Source organism: Atta colombica, unplaced genomic scaffold (assembly GCF_001594045.1).
Source record: "Atta colombica isolate Treedump-2 unplaced genomic scaffold, Acol1.0 scaffold145, whole genome shotgun sequence".
In the NCBI taxonomy this organism is placed as follows: Eukaryota; Metazoa; Arthropoda; class Insecta; order Hymenoptera; family Formicidae; genus Atta; species Atta colombica.
The window spans coordinates 1,120,408-1,144,053 of NW_017259234.1; the positions used below are offsets into that span (position 1 = coordinate 1,120,408).

The following is a 23,646-nucleotide window of genomic DNA, read 5'->3' on the forward strand; positions in this document are numbered from 1 at the left end:
TTTTTTCTACAGATAGTCTTAGTTTTTTTATTTTATTAGTTTTTTAGAACTTTAATTTTAGTAAATATCATTATTTTTAAATCTTGATATGTATATCTCCAAAGAGAGAGTATTTCTTTGTAGAAACATTACTGTTGTAGGAATCGCACTTCGTTTGCGGAATGACAGATATAAACACAGGTCGCCATTTTTTCTTTGGACGATTAATTATAACCTTTAAATATGCTCGGTTGCGCTTCTCTGTTATATCTAGGACTCTAGAATTTCGGAGTGCAGTTCGATGCAGCGAGAACAAATCGCGTGTTCGCGCCTCGAATTTGATAATCTGCAGCAAAGAAAATTCGTTCGATGCGGCTTGATTAATTAGCAGCAGTCGTCGCGTCGGTCTCTCGGTGTCCGCCTCCACGCCCGTAAATGCAATCAACGTCGCCTAATCCCGGGTATGCGGCCGCAATCGAGCGGCATTATCGCCGCGGCGGTTCCGCCGCGCTGCTGCGAAATTATAGGGTACTGCCTATACGCGGTTGGCTGGAGGACGCTATGTCATGGTTATTGACAGATCGTTGGCTGTTTCGCAGTTTTGTCGCATTATACAAGCGTGAAGCCAGAAGGGAAACGAATCGTTTAGTCCCGCGCTTAGATCATTCATGTCGGGATTATAGAAATACGACAAAAAAGTATATTGAAAAAAGTTTTTGGTATTTATGACTGTAATTATTGCATGTAAAATAATTATGATTAGGAATTTTATTTTTAGTTATTACTGCTATAATATTAGTAATAATAATTATTTATATATTAAACATTTATATATAATTCTATCTATTTTATATACATTAAAAAGATTGTATATGTAATTATAAAAATATAAAAGATAATATGTAATTATAATTTTATAGTCCTTTTCGGGAATAAGGATAATTAGATATTTTTTTTTAGTATATATAAAACTATGAAAATAATTATTATCTAATATTATAGCAGTAAATAAAAATGGATTTCCTCTCTCACAATATTTTGTCAGGCACAATACCAAAAATTTTTCTTTCAATATAGATTTTGCTTTTTAAAGGAAACACTTTAACGAATATCACATTGTTGAAATTAAACAAAGTACTGATACGTGGAGCGAATTTAGCAGATGAATGTCGAAGCAATTTATTCATTAAGAAAATTATTTATCATTAATCAATCAGTGAATCAATGAAGAAGTATTTTATACGCTTTATTTTTCTTAATGCACTATCTCTCTTTAAAAAGAATGCGATTTTTTGGTCGATGTTCAGAGGATTTCTAAACAAGTGTAAAAGATCGCACGTCGATTTATCTTCATACGGGACCTTTTAATTAAAGACGCAACTGAAAGCGTTGTTCAAAGTGCTTAAGATGTCAACAACGATCCATCTTGTCTGCTTCGTCCGCGCGGGACGTATATATATTTCATTGACGAGTACGGCCCAGATAGATGCTCGGGCCCACTTGACGCATGCCACACCCTCAGAATCGTCGCCAGAGACGAGTGACCTCGCCTTTCCGCATCCCGAAGTCAAGAACGGATTCCAGTTCCGCTTCTGATGCACACCTAAACATCCCTTCCGCGCTTTGCCTCCCCATTCTACCTATTTGCCCCCTTTCATAATAGAATGTATAAGCATGACGGTTAGGGGTAGCGCTACGCTAGTGACGAGAGACCGGAGCGGCCTGTATGCATGTGAGAAATAGAATCTCGAACTCTCATTGCGCGTGTACTGTGTGTACAGGTCGGGGGAGAGAGAGTAACGTTGTAGAAAGGGTGAGATGAAGAAGAGGAGGGAGAGAGGGAGGAGAAGTTGGAACGAGAGGGTACATGGATGTGTGCGTGGGTACATGCAGCCAGCATCAGTGGAGCGTCTCGGCATCGAAGGCGCCAAAGCGTCGCGGCGCCACCCTCGGCGCCCGCCATAACGCCGCCAGCACTCATCCCCTTACTAACTTTCTGTCTCTCCCTCTCCCCCCCTCTCTCTCTCTCTCTCTCTCTCCTGTTCCCTGTCTCCCCCCCCCTCTCTCTCTCTCTTCCTCTCCCTCTTCTCCTCTTCTTTCTCTATCTCCGTGTATCGCTCCATCTCTCTGCTTTTCCATATTCGTTTCTCTATCAACATCTCTTGCTTCCTCCATCTTCGTTAACAGCAACCGTCTTTCTTTATCTTTTTGCCAACGACGCGCCCGAAATTTGCGAAAATCTTCGAGGCGCCATCCTCCCTCTTCACTGTTGTCTATCGTCGTCTTTCGGAGAGAAAGAATCGTTGAGAATTCTTCTGCCATCGCGGTGCAACCGTTTCCGGAAACTTTTATCTCTCTTCTCTTGCTTCGCGATGACACGTGCCGGGCACGTTCCATATTGATGTCGCGTGGATAGGGTTACTGAGGCTTTGTTTTGCACGAACTTTGCCAGAATAAGTTTTTATTGAAGACTCAAAAGCAAAGAATAGAATGTAGATGACTAATTGTTAAAGAACTGCATTGTAATTTTGATTTTATATTTGGTTCTATATTTGGTATTCGTAATTTTTATGTGTATGTGTTGCATGTGTGTTAAATAAAAGAAAATTATAAATACAATATTGAGTATAATATTAATGTATTGATACCAACAATTTGATGTCTTGCGACATTGCGAAGTGTATTTTCATTTGCCATCGACCGTACACAGTATAAGTTTTTACTTCTCTGACGAATTCTAATGTATGTATTTTATGTGCGTTACTATTCTGTTCAACTAACAAGATGAAGACCTTAATTTTATTGATTCCAACAATTATATAATTATTCAATGCGAAGTACATGTTTAATCCTCGATTGACTTTATGTTATGTTTTTTACCGATCAGACATATTTTATAAACATTGATAATGATCCGATCATAATCGAAACGTTTGTTGTTGTTGGCATATTATTAAATTTCATAATTAATTTATTAAGACTTTTACTTATCTACTAATTTTTATAAATCAAATTTTTGGCTCCTTTTGCCTTTAACTTGTTTTTAATATATTACAATTATAATAAATACGATTAATATATTATAATTATATACATATATATATATATAATGTACTATTAGCTGAAAATGAAGGAATTGCGAATATCTAATTGTAAAAGAAAAGTTAAATAAAACTGTAAATTATTTATCAAGTAATGAGTCTTCTTTAGTCAAAAGATATTATACTTTAGTTATTTATTTTTAAAATACAATAATAAAGTCAATATCTTTTGAATAAAGACTTTTATAAATGATAAAACAATCATCGGCTCCATTTAATTTTTCATTTAGATATACGCGATTACCTCATTCATCCCTATCAAAATCATCGAAAATGTGTAATAGCATTTATCTTAAATAGCATGTGGGCATATAATCATGTGTAGTAAGGCACTAAGTATATAGGCATCGGATTATTTATCACTGGATATAAGAAATGACAAGTTATCAACTTTAATACACTTCAATATCGTCCGCGTTTACCCCGTGTCCACACCGCGTTTTCTCTATTTTACATACACTAAGAAAAAAAATTTCTTAAATTTCAATAAATATTTATTTGAATAATATTAACTAAATATTTATTATAATATAAAAAAATATTTTTTTGGTAACAAAAAAATATTAATTTGATTTAACAATCACTTCTTTTTATTAAGTAAACATTTATTTATTGTAAGTAAATGTTTAGTTGGCAGTATTCAAATAAATATTTATTTAAATTTAAGCGATTTTTTCTCAATGTAATTAAATTTCTTATATTATTATTTAAAATAAATATTCAACGTTTTAATTGATATAATTTTTTTATATATAAGATGTTTTTTAACTGCTGAAAACTGACAAGTTTTTGGACGACTTTTACAGTTTTAAATTTAGAACTTTGTTGACTATGTAATTGCATCGATTTACGTAAAAAATGACGCTACTTCAGAATATATTAGCTTTTGGTCCACAAGAACGGTAAAAAAAAATTTTTCCGTATTGGAGCTTTATATTGTTATTTGTTTTAAGAATAATTATATTAATAGTATTTGCAGTAAAAAAATTTATAAAAATTTATAAAAGCATTATTATACTGAAATTTGGAATGTAGTGAAGTAATAAAAAGCCATATGAAGTTACATCAATTTACTTTGTAATAAATGTATAAGAGTACATGAATACAAAATAAGCAGTGAAAGAAATAAAAGAAACTTATCTTTTTCGTCGTCGACAAGAAGAAAAACGTAATGTACACCATGTGGCATCATTCAAAACACGGCGCAACAATTGTAAGAGATACGCATTCGTTTACTTACTTATGTATGACAAATTTTGGTGTTAAATGTTGCATTGTAAATGTTATATTACAATGAATTATGCTTTCGTGATATAACAATATTTATTATTTACACCAAACAGACAAACAGCATAGAAAGTTCGTGTCCATTGTGTACGGTGCGACTGCTGAAAATCGTCTGTAGCGAGGCCCAAAGCTAATTTTCTCTCCCTCTTCCTTTTCTCTTTCATTACAGACAGGAAATTTCGATGTATAAAGAACAAAAATCTAATAAAATCTAATAAAATTACTTAAATTGTCAAAAGCCAATATAGCGGGGTTTCTGGTCCTCTAGAGGATCAAGGACAATATATAAGAAAACCTTCAATAATTTCCAGATACGCGCATGACTGAATAACAAGAACGAGCGAACGCGGATTTTTGGATTGCACGCACACGAGAAAACCTGAGGAGAGGAAGAGCAGCAAAGGCGTAAGGAACTTTGAGCGGTAAGTAGCGAAGAGGCCGCTTCCGGCTCGCAAATCGTATTCACAGCTCACTTTCTCGTTCGAAGAACCTCGTAAAAGTGGAGCTCCATCCCTCTTCTTCTCGCTTCTTCGATGTGAGTCAGACGAATCGTGAAAGTGCCTGTTATACTCCCGCAAGTGCCATAAACTCACTCACTCTTCTTCTCCCTCTATCTCATTCGTATAATCCTCGGTTCTCTTTCCTTTCTCTCCTCACAGGCCCCTGAAATTTGTTTTTATACCAGACGAGGAAGCTCGTCTCGTGCTCAATATGGAATATTTCTGGGCCATAAGCCCGAAAATATAACACTTAATTGCGACAAATATGACCCGTAAAATTTGAATAGGCATTTCGAGATCGGAGGGAGAAAAGAAGGGAGAAGAGCGAAGATGCATTTCTCTCCGTATACGCGTAAGCAATTGAGGACGTGTGAATACATGCGAATGCACGTTTCGGTTCGTTTAAAGCTCGAAGCTTTATAATAATAAAATTCCGTTAAAATCACTTAATATTAACTTAATATATTTAGGGTGCTTTCCATTTGATGACATAAATCGACATACATCGACAGTGTCTTTCTATCTTTATTGTTTCTCTCTAAATGTAAAGAAAGATAAAATGTTTGTATTAATTCATGTCATTAAATGGAAAGCATCTTATGTCTTACACAAAAAGAATAATTTTGAACATACTTTCTTTAAAACTCCTTGTACATACTTTATTTAAAAATTAGGAGGATCTGAGGAGACTTGGATTATCAAAATATGTAGTTATGTGGGATGCTCTCAAACATGATGCTGTAAAAAGTTTTGACATTCTAGCAAATAGCTAATTGAATGTCCAATATAATTACTTTCTGTATCTAGCTGAATTTTTAGATATTTTAGATACTTCAGCAAAATCGTTCTTTCCATACAATTTCGCTTTGTGGCTCAGCGAAATCCCGAGTGTTTTCAGAGCTCATGGAAGATGAGAAGATACTTTTTCATATAATGTTGCTGAGAACATTGCTGCAGTCGTTCGCTAATAAGAATATGGGTAAATGGCCCGTCGCAAATGGCGTTAAAAGGTCGATAGTCTCCGTTGACCAATTCGCTCGTATCTCCCCGCATTATCTTTAATCTCCATTCTGCGGTTCATGCAATCTGCACATCTGTCCACCGGTCCAAACTCGAATCGGCGGTTGTTGTATTTGTAGCTACGCTCGAAGGGATCAACCTTCGTTTATTGCTGAATCCGTCTCGTTCGGATCGTCTTCGATAATTCCGCAATGTAATGCCCTGAGCACGATAGGAGGTTTAAAGCAAGATACGAACGGTCCTTCTCATTTTATTATCATCCAAAATTAAAATCTTCTGCAGACCTTGATGAAATTGCTTTTCTCCCTATTTTCTCGACTTTCTAGCGAAAGTTTGGAGATTTCTACTAACGCAATTCTTTCCCGAATACACATATCAAATAAAATTCGAAAAAACCTCGTCTAAATTTCGAAATATCGCGATGATCCATCGAAATGAAAATTTTATTACACGATTGAGCTTTATGTAATGCATAAGTGGAATTTTTTATTCATGGAATTTAGAATATTTAAATTTTATACGCGATATGTACGCTGAGTAAAAAAATAATTATTATAATTTAATTATAGTTTATAACCATTTTAGGCGCCGACTATATTTTTTGGTAGAATTATAAATATAATTATTATTACTAATATTATAGCAGTAATAACTATAAATTGCTTCTAACCATAACTATACCATGCAATTATAGTCACAAATTACTAAACACTTTTCTCTCAGTGTACATTTGGGATAGTACAAACGTCGATAGCCCATACAATGGAAACGTTATGGTCCAGACATTTTGGCGCCGAACTTACAGCTGCCTACACATCGAAACTGCAAACAAACACCGAGTCCGACAACACTTGTTCTACTTGCATGTAGATTTATATGACAAGTTGAACATATGACATTCGTTGCCACTTTTGATCGTAACTTTTACTATTGCAGCCATTTTATACTTTTCTCCATACGAATAGCGTAACCATTTTCGTAGATGCATTTTCAGATAGTGTTTCATTCTCCATTTTATTATACAAAAAAGGGATGTACGTGATAAATCGTAAACTTTCAGAGAGATCCATTGAGAATTTTTATAAATAACACAATCTTGTATTACTATGAAATAATATAAGCGAATGAAATAATGAATATTATACCAGAGTATGATATATTTGTTTCGTTTAAACTAAATAATTCTTCCTTCGATTAAAACACTATAAAAAATATGGATTTAACATCATAAGGTTTAATTTAAATCTTACGTGCTTTTTCATTATGTGTGCTTTCACATTGACTTTTTTTATCTGCTTTCATTTGATGGCACAAGTTAACACAAGCATTATTCTATCTTTCTTGACATTTAGTGAATAACAAAGATAAAACGAGACACTTGTTCGACACTTATGTTTTATCAAATAAAAAAACTTTTTATGTGCAATAGTTTGCTGTAAGCCTAAATACAATTATATGACGGTTACTCCTAAAAGAAAGCGCTAGAAGTTCCATAATAGTGCTTGTAATGAAAGATTTAATATTTTTATTTTAAAGTACAATATTCAAACTTTAATTTGAGCTATCATACCTTTCAAAGTCTCTATAGCATATCGGATAATTTTCGAAGATGTAAAGAACGTATTTCTGGAAGATTTTAACTCCAGTTTTCTCAAAAATGTGATAAAACATTTTTATTTATGGATTTATATTCTGCAGCGCATCAAAAACTGTAAAAAGCATCTATTCTGATTAGCGTTACTTGATCAAAATTTGTCGGCCAATAATTATGAAATACAATATATATGTTATTTATATTCGATAACAGAGATTTCTTCTAATATTTCGTATTTTAAGCAATATAAAATTCTAATAATAATAATAGTTTACGCTTTCACTCACTAACAATTTCACGTGAGAGGATCCTTCGTATAATTGGGAACTATAAAACTTTTCCGGCCGTAAATCGTTGTCGGACGAGCGCTGCATTTTCGGGGACTGACCGCACGCGCGCGAATCCGAGGGTAACTCGAATCGACAGGCGCATTGTCAGGCCGATTAATCGAACGATAAGTTTCACCGTGTATGGAGAGAATGATTGACGCTACCGCGATAAGGACTGATGGCCATAGAGAGATGGAAAGAGGAGGAACAGGACTGAGCGCGAAACGGCAGACAAAAAGAAAAGCAGAGGCATACTTAGGGGTAGATCCTTAATTCATCCGGGACGAGAATTCGTTCCATTCTCTGTTTTCTATCCCCCCAACCATGTAGAAACTTGCATGCTTTCCATCATTTCCGATCACAATTGCGAAACAAGGAGACACGTTATTACACGTGCAGGATGTTCTGCCAGCCGATTTAGCACAGAGAAAAAACGAAATAAGTTCTGGCAACTATATAAATTGATAACTTTGAAATTCAAGTATCTGCAACTAGTTTTACGAAATAATAAATATTAAAATAGTACCGAATACTATAAAAATATAATCGCAGCAATATTTATAAAATATTTTCTCTAAAATATTTTTAAAGTAAAATCTAATTCTAAAGAGTGAAATCTCACTATTAAAAATTAACAATTGAGTCTTTTTTTCAATACTAACTCAATTATCACTCTTTGTCATTCTTTAGAATTAGATTCTACTGTAAAGAGTTTAAAGAGTTAATTGATAGAGAAATAGTGATTCAACTACATTACATAATTGCATAATCTGTACTCACACATTTCAATGAATGCGCATTTATCGATAAAAATGAGATGAAATACAAGGACTTTATACATATATGTATATATAAAGATATAATGCAATATTATACATTTTCCTAATTTAGACAAATATTTTTTTGAAATGAAACATAATGTCATAATTAATTAATCATTGTTGATATTATTTTTTAAAAATATATTCAAAATTTCTTCACTAACATCGTTTATCCATGGCACTTCCACTAGAAGAAGCAGTGGAGTTCAATTTCTCCTAATTATAAGAAAGAGATATAAGAAGAAAGTCATTCAACATATAGATAATAAAGGTGCAACATTCTGAGATTTTCTGATATTTCAATTAATGAAATGGTTTCTTCAATGTATTGGGTTCAAAGAACGAAGACGAAAGTAAATGAGAGATGCATTTCGACAGTACAATTTTTAGTTTTATAATATACAAAATTTAGTAACCTTAAAATTTCTGGAATAATTATATATACATATAAAAATTTTAGAAATAGCGCTACAACTATACATATTATTAAGTTTTTATAAGAATAAATTAATTAAATGAATTAAGAAAATATAGTAATATTATTTATATTAATCATTTCTAGTAAATGGTTAATATTACTATATTTTATTAATTTAATTTTATTTATTGTTCTTATTACAACTTGATAATAGATTCATAACTGAGGACTATTTGTCCTCAGATTTCTAGTTGCTGATACGACTTTTTTCTTTAGAGCAAATAAATTTTTATTAATAACTTTATCGTGCAGGCACGTCAATATCTCTTTCAAGATAAGAGGCGACCTGCTTCCTATTTTTCAATCTATTGTGATATGAATTGTTTTTCCTATTACAGCTATACAAAAAGAATGATTTTGCTGAAGTATCTAAAAATTTCGATAGATATAGATCTGAAAATAATTTTATTAGACTATCAAAATAATTATGTAGGAAATTCAAGCATAATAAGAAATGCCTCAAAAAAAGTTTTGACATTTTAGCAACTAATTTGAATGTCCAACAACTATTTTCGGATTCGTAGCTAGCTATACTTTGATATACTTCAGCAAAATTTGTTGCTTTTGTGTAAATAGTGCCTGCTTTTATATTTAATAATCTTTTTTTGGTATTATATATATACTTATACACTTACTTATATACTTATCCAGCATAACAACTGTTTTTATCTGACAACGTGTCGAACTAATGTGATACTCAGCGTATTTATATGTATGATACTGTAAAATGATTAAAAAATGATTTGATATTATAATCATAAATATTGTATAAAACAACTATACAAATGGACGCAAACCTTTTAATAAAAAATAAATTTAAAAACAGTTTTATTGAAAAATAATATTTATTTTTATAAGGATTTTAATATTTTGTTAGTCCTTTAGCTTTTATTGCCGCCTTTTATTGCTCAAGAAAATGCAATGAATTGAAAGTGTTTTATACTTATGGACAAGGCCATATTTTATATTATTTAAAAACTCCAGTAATTACTCCGTAAGGCTGTGTTAACAAAATTTTATCCAGTTCAATTCGTCGAATAATTATATTATGTTCATTTCGTCGAACAATAATACTGTACTTCCATATCATTTGATATAATCGCGTTTCTCATGTATCATATACGCGTATATGAGTCGTAATTGAGATCAATGTAATGAACATCTTAATCAAGCTATAAAATTGACAGTAGAGTAAACTGCCACGGTGCTGACGACGATAATATTGCGTTAGTCGCGTGCGGGAAATTTGGTTGCCCGTGTTCGATTTTTCATATTTCCTTTTTTTTTTTCTTTTGTCCCTTGAGAAGAAAGCTCGGCGATGTTTTGCAAGCGATTTATGGTCAAACAGTCGTTCCGCTTCCAGGCGGAGCGGCCGCTCGCTGCATAAATTGCCTGTACATCTCAATTCACCCCCCGGGACGGTGACCATTCCCTTACACGTCGTGCTCCTGAGTGACACTCCCCATCCTCTCTCGCAAAAGACCTCCCGCCTGCAGACTCGCATTATCATCCCTTCGCTTCTCCCCGTATCCACCCTTCCTGTCCCGCGGCCGATAAGGGCGGGTCTATTTCGAATCTTTGTACGGCGACCTAAGCCCACATCTAAGTAAGAAAATTATCGGATCCCGCGCGTGATCGAAGCTCTCTTTCCTTCATTGTTGATTATCGTATAGAAGATATTCAAAGGAACACTGATTAGACATGATCAACGTGAAATTCCTATTAAACTTTATGCGACATGATAAAAATAATAAGATTTAGTCTCTAAAAATTATATATAAATCGAAAGATAATAAAATATTTATAAGAACCAATACGAGAAGGTTGTATATGTATATAATTTTTTTTTATCAAAAATATAAACGTTTTGATTCTCGTTATCATTCTCAGCATATAAAAATCTTACAAATAATAAAATAATAAAACATTATCAAGCATAGTTATATTGAAATTGAAGTGAATTTTTATACAGAATGAGAAATGAGGCACAAGCAAAATTATATGAATTGTAAAGGTCCAGTATTAAAGTGATGAAATCGGTTATATAAAAAAATAATACTTTTGCAAATCGATTAGCATTGAATTTAGCAATAATAAATACAGTCTCGAAGAAAGTTTAAGATATTATATACAGATAGCTCGCAGAGTAAAGATCTTGTGATGTTAAAAATATATACGGAAAAAACGGTTTTGCTAATATCTAAAATTTAATAATTTATAACAATAAAAGTCGATACATGGTCAAATTTTAAAACAACAAATTTCTTAACGGCACACCACAAGATGTTCGCAGCTAATATTTTAATTACATAACAATTAAATAAATATAGTTATTGTTATGTGATTAAAATATAAAATATTAACTGCGAACATCTTGCGTTGTGGTATATGCTGTTAAGAAATTTGTTGTAATAATTTATAGATACAGATTTGAAAATAATTTTGTTAGATTATCAAAATAATTATGTAGGATGCTGCAAAAAGTTTTGACGTTCTAAATAGCTTGAGTTTCTTATATTTATTTTAATAGTCCAACAAAATTATTTTTAAGTCTGTATTTAACTAAGTTTTTAGATCTTTCAACAAAACTTTCTGTTCTCTTTCCATGTACGAGTAAAAATATACAGATGAATTAACAATAAAATTTAATTACACGATATGTTCGTCCAATATAAAAATATTTATTTCACCAGTCGGGATGTTTCTTTAATTCTGAATACGACAAATATGTGGTTCAAGTACCACATTCGAAAAAGCTATATGATTTAACGTAATAATTTTCTTCTTAGATTCGATTTATCATTTTTTGTCATTCACGCGCTTTCTGAGATGTTATTGCTGTTTACGCTGAGCGTCTATATCCCTTCGAAGAAGCGTTTTAGCGCATAATTCGTAATAATTTATACGATAACTATCTTTAAACTGTCCGTACGCAGTGACGTATAAATAAATTTTCACGCATCGATATGTATGCAAACATATTTAAATTTCCTACTAGTCATTATATCTAAGAAACATCAAAAGAGGTGTTTGGTAGAGAGCATGTTACATAATTCACGTACCACGTAATATTTTTGTTGTTCACTTTTTTGCATTAGAGATTTTGAAGTTGATCTTTTTTATGTCGAGAGATGAACATAAGAAAAGAAAAATTTGAGAGTAAGAAAAACGCAATATGGATAATATATCTATTTATAAAAAAGTGATACCAGAGCTTTCGCTTTTATTCCTAAGAAAAGTAACTATCATAAAAAGACTCTTAAATTTTTCAATTTTTTTTGCGAAATGAAATTTCTGTGGTTTAAACTTTTAGATCTGCTGCGGAACTAAAAATCGAATTCGCTGAAATGTAAAAAGCATAATTAGTAAACAGGAAGGACAGTTTTTTTTTAAGTAAATATTAAAAGGTTTTTTGGCATAGTAAATGCCGTGTAAAGTAACTACTCGAATAAATTTACTTGATATTTACACAAATGCGAGCACGCGCGTAAATTGAAACATTCGCGCTTCAATTGCACGGTATAGCAAAAGATCGACCGAGGTACCAAGTTAGGATCTTCGCGGCGACATCATTAGTTTAATTGCAACTGCAAACTCGTAATCGTCCTTTAAATTCGACCGGTGTCATCCCGATCACTACAATTTACTATGCCAAATTTGTCACCGGATGATGACGCAATGGCGCAAAGTCACAGCGTAAACACGTTCGCTACTGTTTCGCATCGTTCGAAGGGGGCGAGAAAAGGCCTACAGCAATGTGCCTCTAGCGTGATACGACACTCAAATTTCGAAGGGGTCGGGCACCAACGCTGCTGCACCCCCGCGCGTGTCATCTCCACGCGCGATGAGGGTAGTAGGGGGCCTCCGGCGAACGGACGACTCACCCCCTCGCGAATTGGCGGAGTACGAGAAAGCGGGGCAGCGTCGGACGGTCGGCGCCAATCGTCGCCGCCCTCGTCCACCGATAAACCCTCGCGTCTGCGCCCCTCAGCCGGGTGTCCCGCCGGTTCCCTACATCGCCCTCGGTTCGGGTACCGCGCGCAAGGCCGCAGACCTATCACTTCTTTGGCGACAGCCGTCGGGGTAACATCCTTGCCCTCGCTCTCTACCCTCGCTCTCTTCTCCCATCCCTTCGACCGTTCGCATCACCGGCTCGAAATCGACGACTCTGAACTTCTGCACTTGAGCTTCCCGTTCCCAGCTTCCTCTTTAATCCGCCTTTAAAACGTTTGATTTTAATCGATCTCCTACCTCTCTCACGTGCTACCCTTATTCCATTCATTTATTTATTCTTCGTTCCTGTTTGTCCGGTTCCGCGAAAATAGAATCTAATCTAACGGGGAGCGACCGTTTTACTTCGCGTCTCAGTGAAAGACGTGTCACACGATCGTTCCGGCCTTCGGACGTGCAAGCAGTATTAATCGGTTTAACGTTTCTCGCCAGTCTCTCAGGTAAAATGAACTTCCGTTTTCTGTGCTTCAATTCTTAGTTCCCTTATTTCCGTATTATTCCGACTGTGCTGTCTACCGTCAAAGTCTTTTTCGAACACGTACGGTTTTCGTGTTTTTGCAATTTTTGGATACTCTCACGATTCTATTTGCGATTGTCTTTTTTTTCACATTTATCCTCGTTTGCCGATTGCCTTTTCACTCTGTCCACGGTCATACGGAGGAAACATATAACCGATCGAAAAACACATTAGATTTCACCGTTCCGCTTCCGCTGGCTTCGCGATCGTCGCCGGAAAGTATCGGCTGTCGCGCTCCAGAACTTTCTCGTGCCTTAAAACCGCCGTCCAGATCGTGACAATAAATTCTCTCTTTGAGACTCTCCCTTTTTTACGCGATTTTTCGATCTCTCGTGTCGATACGTTTGTCGTATCCATTTCTCGTCACTGTAGATTAAATCGATCCGTCGACATTCGAGTTTATTTTCCCTCCAAGTCCGATTATCGATCCAACCACGAGATTGCCTTACCAAGATCCAAGTCCGTCCGGGATTCTTCTCGAAAGTTCTTCTTCCTCTTATCCTTTATTTCTCTCGATTGAGGTTGAACAAGAATCAATTCCGTCCCTTTCTTGTGCCTTGTACATCAGTCCTGATTCATCCGTTTGTGACTGAGGCGAACGATCGCGTTCTCGAAGACGAAGATTCAACAGACGTGCAGTCAACGAGAACCGCTTCTTCACTTCCGATTACGTAGAACTTTCTCGTATACAAACATCTAGCTTTTCCTCTGTGCGTCTCACTTGTAACTCGCGCTGAACGACCATCGGCGCGACAAATCTGTCCGAGAAGAGATTTTCTCGAGCGCGATCGAGTAACACCATGATGACATCGATGCGGTGAGTAAGAAACTATTTAATTGTGTGATGCAAGAGAGTTTAGGCTACCTTCACAAGAGTCATAGCTTTAGTGATTGTTAACAAAGTAGAATAACATTGCTCTGTTCTTTCGCTATCGCGTTGTGCGTATTTTCGATGTACCGCGCTGTCATTTCGATCTAAAATCTGCTCTTGTGTAGCAGAACGAGTTGCAGGTCGCAAGATTAAAAAAACTGACCCAACATATTTTAATTATAATAATAGGCTACAGGACGCAGAACGTAGGACGCAGAGAGTTGGCTGAAACTTCGATTTTCGCGTCCTATGTTCTGCGTCCTTTGTATTGTGGCTCATTATAATCTGAAATACGTTTTACTTGCGACCTGTATTCTGCGTTTTACTTGCGACCTGTATTCTATGTAGATATCGAACTTAAAGCGGCTACAAGTTAATAGAGAAAATCTGAATTCTCATTAACATGTTTCTAAGTTTATAAATCTTCAATTAAATAAATTGTAAGATGTGAACAATGTGACTTACGTGGTCACTTTTGATGATGTGCTGTGAAGTGATGGCGAAAAATGTTTATTCTTCTATCATAAATTCAAGTTGCTTTAATCACAAGATCTGACTAAAAGTATTCGATACTATAAAAAAAAATTAGTCTTAAGAATAAGGTTTGTCGAGCTAAAGCTCTTTATATCTTTTGCTTTCTTATTGATTTGTGTGGGTAGACTGCGCATAATACATTGTTACATGATCATTTCATAATAACGCAGATAAATTGATAAATTTATTATATTACGTAACGCACAATAATAAATGTATGCGTATAATAAATGAAAATATGTCAATTTACTTTTTGGTAGAACTTTTTCTCACCAATGAAACTTGTACTTGTAAATTACACATCATATCCTAATTTTTGTCCAGATTCAAAATCGAACAGACAAACGAGCTAACGAGGTACAGGAGGTATAAAATTGATTGCCATAGGATGATCGAGATAGTATACTCAATTATTAAGAGCGATTCGTGGTAACAATCCCCTTACGATCTCGAAATCAGATAGTATAATATGAGGGTCGACTTTCCGGGATCTCGAAATTATTCAATATCGAGGGAGCAGCAGACTTTGGCAATAATAACCAGGTATTCATTCACACACATTCGGATTCGTTGCCTTTTAAAACCTATCCCGTGAAATTGTTTCAAATGACAAAACGAGAGATGGATTTAATCTTCCCGGAATCTACAAACGTGCGACTATGTTAGATTTTATATCGCGGAGATTAATTCTTGTCTAGAGCTTCCATTAAACGACATCTATTAGTCTTATAAAATTGTTTATACGAATTGGTATATAGAGTTGTACGTAAAAACTGATGAATAAAAACGTTCACAAACTGTGTATGTTGAAAGAATCACAAAAGCGATTTGTAAAATTTCCGTGACACACAAATTGGTGAATAGAATAGGGGCAGAAATATCCTAAATAATTATTTAAACAAGAATAAAAGGTTCATAATGTAATATGAGTATACGATATAGATTCTGAGTTTGACGTTTTGCCGATAGAACTACGTTATTGACAATACAGTTTTCAGCTGTACATCTCTCGTTTACACATTCGAGTATTATTAATCATTTTCCAATAGAGACACGGTAACCGTCCAGGTTTATCGGTGACGTACGCTAAAAGTATACCGAATCTCTAGTAGATACGATTTTATGTGGCAACACTACATGCTCGTTTGTAACACTTGACATTTGTAATAAAATTGAAGGCATTTGAAGTTTCTCATAAAAATATTTAAATAATTTCTTTAATTAAAGTATTTAAATAATTCCTAATTTTAATTGAACCCTTTACAAAGCATGTCATAAATTAATGTTAGAAATAATTGTTCTGCCTCAGATAAGTTTCACAATGTTGCGAAGAGCAAATTGTCTTTTTTAAATCCGGTGGAAATTAGGTGGATGCAGATTTCTATGCAAGTTCTTTATCTCTTTTTGTTTTACCTGTCACGATAAAGACACATCTCCTTTTATTTATCGGTGTGACAGAAGGAGAATCGATGATTTCCGCATCTGTTACAAGTCGGTCACAAGATGTCCAGACGTTAAAACGATTTAACCGGATACGCGAGCGTACATTTATTTGAAATCCCGTAGACTATTCCTTGCGGCTCGACAATAACGCTAGTTCCCTGTTAGTGTTGGCTTCGAGTCTCGCGCAATCTCTTGAACCAGCATCGAGTGCGAATGCGATCGATTTTTACTCGAAAGGAGTAAAAATTTGCCTGAGCGTTGCGAGTCTTCAATGAAAACATAAAATAAAGGAATTCAGAGAGTATGATTGAAAAAAAAACACGCGTTGAGAAAATAAGAATTAGATGATCTTGAAAATTGAGAGAAAATCGAAAAACAAGAAACGTGTATGAATCATTCAAGAAATGAGATAAAACATTGATCGATACTTTGATATATTTATAAAAAAATAGATAAAAAGATTAAAATAAATATAAGAGTACATCATTTTCTATCAAACATGATAGAGAACGCCAACATGGTCAAAGTTAAATGTTTCGAATAATACAACATATTATATATTCTTTATTAAACCAATTTATTTCAGATCAGATTGCGCGCCGATAATTTTTCGTTCACATACTTCGCATACTTTCAACACAATCAATCTGAAATACTAATAATCCCCCCTAAATAAAATTAGAAAAATTGTAAAGAACTTATTATGAAAGTTATTATCTCAGTCAGGACTTGGGATTCTCGACTTTCCGGGGCGAGTGTCTTAGTCAACAGCTCGACCACTGAGGCTTTAAATATAAGAATATTTTTACTTTACTTCAATTAGAGTAATTACAGTTAATGGAGTTTTAATTCTCGAACGAATCGAGAAGAAGCTAATTCTTTTATCGTTCGAGAAGCTCATCAAAAATCGAGACCGGGAGATATGCCGGGGATATTTGTTCGCGTTCTCGTGACGTTCGAGATTTTTCCATTTGGTGCACGGGGGTGTGTTACTGGGGCACTAGTGCGCAGAAGCCCCGAACATACCCGATGTGGATCCCAGAGAATCGTCGTAGCGATGCCCCTCTCTCACCCCCTCCCCCCACTCCCCCGCTCTGAAGTCTCGCATCCCCTTCGTGAGAAAGAGAAAGAGCTTTGCGAGCGAGCAAGGGGTGGTTCTCCGAAACCGACCCACACACAGCTATACATTTCGAGCCTTAGCTCGCGTAGCGCGCGGCACATTCAGTTTCTGACCGACGCGACGATCGAAGTGACGCGTCCGCGCCGTTCCCGATTGAACCTCATCATCACACACGTCTCTCGAGATTTCATCCGCAGGATCGACGAATCCGGTCGCCCTGGACTAGTCGCGTTCACGGTGTTTTCACGGGGAGGGGGTGACTCGCGAGATCGCGACAAATCTATACACTCGCACACACACACACACACTCACGGTCAGGGATGTCGCGCGAGACTCGTATTCACTCGAAGCCATCGATCCTCGCAATCGAAACGATTCAGTGATGCCTGTGTGAGGCTCGTGCGAATCGTGCGACGATAAAACAATCGGAACAAGTGCAGGAAGATAACGCAGTTTAACATACAATTATTTTTCATTTTAATTTGGAGCATTCGATTTGTGTATCATAGCGATTTACTTTTACATAGAAGATTCCTGATTTTTTTCCGTTATTATTAATACATCGCTAAGCGGATTTAGCTTCTCGGATTATCTTTCTATATGATATCTATTTTCCTTTTTACATTATTTGAAAATTTATATAAATTATGTCTGGTATAAATTCTTTTCTAATCCAATGTCAATGAAATTTTTTTTTTTCATGGAAAAATATTTATTGTTATTAATGTATTGAGTCTATTTTATCAAGCAGACTTGTCTATGAATAATCCCGTTTATCGAGGTTCATCGTTTAATGGAATATCGATGTAAACAGCGAGATTTACGAGGTTATCAAAGTTCGTCGTCGTCGTAAATTGATCAGGATCGCGCGCAAATATAATAAGAATGGAGCTGAATCCGTGCTGCAGCTTTGTAGGAATAGTAAATTATCTTTACACGAGAAGCTTGCACCGGAAACGGCGTCAACCGACGCCCAACATTCCACGATCCTGGGTATTATAGGAGTCAAGCCAAAATAGCCAAAATTAGATATATAGATGTAGTTGCTGTGCTAGGCTCCGCTAAAGCAAGCCAATACAAATGCGCCGCCGCGCCGGAGGTAAATATCATCATCCATTACTTTTCTTACGGTCAGCCATCGCATATAATCATCAACATCCAATCGTTATCGCTACTCTTTAGCCAGCCACGTGGCACTTGCCTGCCTTCAGCAATCCGAGAAACTTCGTGCGCCTCGTTTCGTAAGACTATCACGTACGTGATTCTTTATGATAATGGAAAAAATTGTAAAGCGTTAATCTATTAACGCTTTACAATTTAGCGAGTGAAGAACACATTTTTTTATAATTGGGAAACTCAGACAATAGAAAGTTCAAATTTATATTGAAAAATATCTAAAAAAACTTCTCATGTCCTGATTTTAAACTTTACATGGTTTGGATTATTTACGAATTGAAATAAAAATTTCTGATGTATGTATCTTAATCATGTAGATTTGTAGCTTAGAAAATGAGGCCGCGATTATTTCTCGCGCTAAATGTTGCTATGTCGAATGTTTTGTAAGCAAAGACGTTTAGATGGAACAATGTTTAGATTGGTTAGAACAGATGCAAGCTCTTGCGTATTAAAAAATTTTCCATCCCATAAAGTTGTTTGATACGCAACGTTACCTACTGCGAGGAGCTGTACGGCTTTATTTGTTCGATTCGATGGAATATTCATTTCATTTAGATGGTTAGCTGCATACTTTTACGAGTGAATTTATCAAAACTTTTGTCGTGCCAGTCGAACGTTTATTTATGAACGTTTATTCAATCGATCGCCGTTGCGAACGTCGTTGAGTTGTATTTATGTTTTATTTCGTAATGTTGCAAACGTAGTGTGATATATTTGTAGCTTTGTACCGTGCTAAATATTCCTATAGCACATATTTAATGTGGTATAACGAAAGTAAAATGTCACGAGAAGAAAAAGAATCCTTTTCTTATCACCTTTAAAAGTGTTAAAGCGAGAGAGAGAGAGAGAGAGAGAGAGAGAGAGAGAGAGAGAGAGAGAGAGAGAGAGAGATTTTACTGAGTAATTGTAACAGCGTCTCATAATATTACGAAATTAACATCGTAAAGTAAATTCACGTAACGTACGTGGCGGAAACCTTCATTTAAATATCTACCTACACTTGATTGATTTTAGATTGAGGCAATAAAAGATAAGTGATCGAAAATAACGTGGCATAAAATATTTTTATTCTTGCAAAGCTGGAATAAAATTAAAAAATAAATTTTCTCAGTGAAAATTAACAGCGGCGAGATACCGATTTTCTCAATAAATTATGGATATAATCGTGGGAGTTAATAAATTATTTGGATAACTCGGATAATAAGGGGTTACGCGTGCGTTTTATATGTTCCTGTGGTTTAAACTGGGGTAGTGACGCGCGGAAAAATGTGATGACATCCGCAAAGAGTGACAATGACACGGAGAAAGAGAGAGCTAGAGCTAGGCGAAGCTTTTGTAGGATGGAGGGTGAGAAAACCGACCGACTGCTACCAGTGCTACCCTTCTCGTGGCGATGAAGTTAAAAAAGCTGACGACGGTGCTATAATTCGCTCCGAGAATGGAACGTGGTAACTACGTACACTGTGGCCAAAGTAAATGGCAATAAGTGTTATGTACACGCCGATATAGCTTCTACTTAAGCAAATTTCATTTAGTAAATTGCACGCATCTTTTATGATGTCAGTCGCGATTACTCACCGGCTTACTGACAAATGTTAGAACGCGATTCGTTATTTTTACGCGAGTGCTTTTTACATTTGACCCTCCGGAGCTAGTGGAGTCAATTGGAGTCTATTGGACTCTGCACTCAATTAATTAAATTTCTTTGTAAACAATGGCAAACAATTAATTAAATTTATATTACGTCTGTAAATTTGTATTATTTGTATTACAATATACTTACTTATAGTATTTATTTTTTGTATGAGTTTCGCAATTAATTAGTGCTTTTTAATTAACAGATCTCCCAGCGTTAATAACTGTTACAGACGTTCTGTTCTGGAATGATTAATAATTTTAACGACAAAATAAATATTTTCTAACATTCGTATTTGTAATATAAATTATAGAGAATCAGATTAACATAGATTCATTAGAGAATTAATAAACCAATCATGATTAGAACAATTGTCACTGAGTTATTGAGATAAATTATTTATTAATAAAAAATTTGCAATCTGCAATTAATTGGTAATTATCGAATGAGATATTATATATTGTCTTTATTAAAGTGACGTTAAATTATTAAATCAATTATAAAATCATAATTGCTTTTTAATTAATAGATTATGATTATTTGATGAATATTGCCATCATAATTAGTAATTTAATTAGCCAACGATTACATCGAGTAACGATTAAATCGCTTATTAATTATTAATTTTCGACTTTGCGTAACTTTTGCATAAGTCATCATGTTGATAAGTAATTCCAAATTAACTTGATAAACTCAGTTTCAACGACAAAAATTATGAAGACAGTTGTCAATGAAAGCAATAATGTAGTATTGATAAGACGTCGCGGGGAATTATGTTATCGGTATTAATTTTGCAGAGTAGGTGTAAAGTATATTCCATTGCATAGGAAATGCAATTTGCATGGAATATATGCATAAAGCTTATGTCGTGCGCGTGGGTTTGTTAAACGTTCGCATGGACGCGTCGCTATCATTCTTCGGAGCAAAAACACCGGTGAAACAGATATGCCGTAATATCGACAAGTCCGAGTTGTAATGCGGAGAGTCGCACGGTCTAAACTTAAGTAAAGTTTAAATAAAACTCTCTTTCCGCAATTCTGCCTGGAAAATAGCGAAGAATCAGTTAAGCAGAGTTAATTTAAACCGATGCGAGAACAGGTTAAGGAAACTGTTGTACGAAGATTTGCATGAAGATTAAATCGAGAGTGTGTAAGATGTCCAAATTGTTATATCGATAAATCTAACGCCGTTAATGGGAATCATCATCTATCCAGTAAATATATGTATCAAGTAATGTAACATTAATGTTATAACTTCATACTGGACAACATAAATGTAATATAACATAAATGTAATATATATATTACATATATATTACATTTAACGTAACAGTTACATTGTTAAATGTGAAATAACGTGAGTACCTTATACATGATATAATTTAATATTCAGTCTGATTTTTTTGGATTTTTGTTGATATAATTTAAATATACTACCGCGTTCGTTGTTGCTAATGAAAAATACTAACAATGACATGATATTGATTACGATTCCACACTCAATAATGTAAATTTAATAATAGTTACATTGTTGAATGAGAAATAACATAAATTCTATATAAATATGCTGGTACTGGCTTGTCCGTCGCCACAAATAGAAATCGTCATCTACGTATCTATCAGTAAACATCAACGATAACAGAAACATAACATCAAATTGTAATTTTACACTCAATTTAAATATAATATAATGCGTACGTAGTTAAATATGAAATTATAATTACGATGTCGTGTTACTGTTGATGCTTAGGTAAATTCTCGGGTGTACCACGGCGAATCGGGTGGAGATGGAATTTTTTCGCGTATTATCGCGAGAGATTTTAGCGGGCGGTAAATAACGTTCGCGAGCTATTCAATCGCCGCATTGTGCTGCGATGATAAATGACGGGAGCCCGGACGGCGACAGATTAACACGTTTCCACTATAGATTCACTGTTTCCGTGATAATCGACGGAGGCCTGCCGGTCGATTGGCACATATATGCGCGACACGATCCATTTCTAGGGTGAGGAATACGAGACTAGTGTCCGGATTAACCGATTTTGCCGAGCGCGGTCACATAATCGCGTCTTCGTTACTGTGTCGCTCTGGATCGCCGCCCTCAATTAGTTCGTGTCAAGTGTCATTGCGGTGAATATATTTCAGAAACGGATTTAATTAACGCGAATCGCGCAACAATCTTCTTCCTTCCGTTTCTTTTTCTCTCGCGTTCCATCGTTAAATACTCCGCTCTTGTGTTTGATAACAGCACTTCGTATTCAGGCAATCAATCGTATTAAAATGGAAGATCCGTGGAGAATTTAAGCGGCATAAGGGAGAATAAAATAGTCGGGAATTTGTTTTAGTACGTCAAAGGGAGGTATTGGAGCTCGATCGAGATGAAAGTCCTATTTATGTTTTAGTACGTCGAAAGAACAGCGCGCGCGAGGGCTGTATTGGAAGGAAGATCGTCGGATAAAGAAGTAGTTTTATCGTATTACGTAAACAAATTGTCTTTTCCGCTTTTAATAATTTATTTCTTTTACCTTTTTGTCGTTCTTTTCTTCGTTGAGGTCATTGTAAAAAAATGTCTCTCATTTTTCGTACGATGATGTAGAGAGGCTTTGTCTAATAAAATTTCAATTTCAGTTTATCAACTGTTATAGTATTTTATTTTTGGGAATGCAATCCTGTCGCGCGAACGTGATTACGTTTCTCATTATTACCCGTGAATTATCAATTGTAAATCCATAAAAACTGCCTTTACTCTCACGCCTTTAATTGTTCCTTAAATCGAAACTTGTAAATAACAAAATTGAATTTAACATGAGCCAGCGAAACAAAGAGTTCGTCACTTTATCGCCAGCCTTTCAACGATGAATGTTGCGCGTCCGTCCCTTTCGTAAGAATATTCAATTTCTAGCATCAATATCAATGCCAGGCATTGTCGAGAAGTGGCTCCATCCCGCTGTGACGATATGCATGGAGTTGATGATCCAGTTGTATGTAATGAGGTCATTCCCTCTGAATCGAGTTCATGCGGGTAGGAAGGTGACGTATTGCGAATTGAACGAAGTAACTTTGTAGCCAACGGTGCTCTCAATTTCGCAGTAAAACGCCGTCGGCTCTGCGAGTGATTGCCTGTTGCGCGATTTTTTTCTCTCTGCATTCCACCAATGGGATATTCACTTTGTCTCGCTTTTTTTTTTTTTTTTTTTTTTTTTTTTTTTTTTTTTTTTTTTTTTAAAAAA

General features: G+C 35.1%; 1 protein-coding gene across 3 annotated transcripts in view; it reads left to right on the forward strand.

The window, feature by feature from the left end:
• LOC108685071 (talin-1) overlaps positions 1 to 23,646 on the forward strand; it is a 60,190-nt gene that overhangs the window by 13,003 nt on the left and 23,541 nt on the right. For 2 of the 3 annotated variants that reach the window (XM_018189694.1, XM_018189696.1), the window contains exon 2: positions 4,679 to 4,789. The exons of the other annotated variant lie outside the window; for it this stretch is intronic. The gene's annotated coding sequence lies outside the window, so the exon portion shown is untranslated. The remainder of the gene's footprint in view (positions 1 to 4,678; positions 4,790 to 23,646) is intronic. 3 annotated transcript variants of the gene reach the window in all.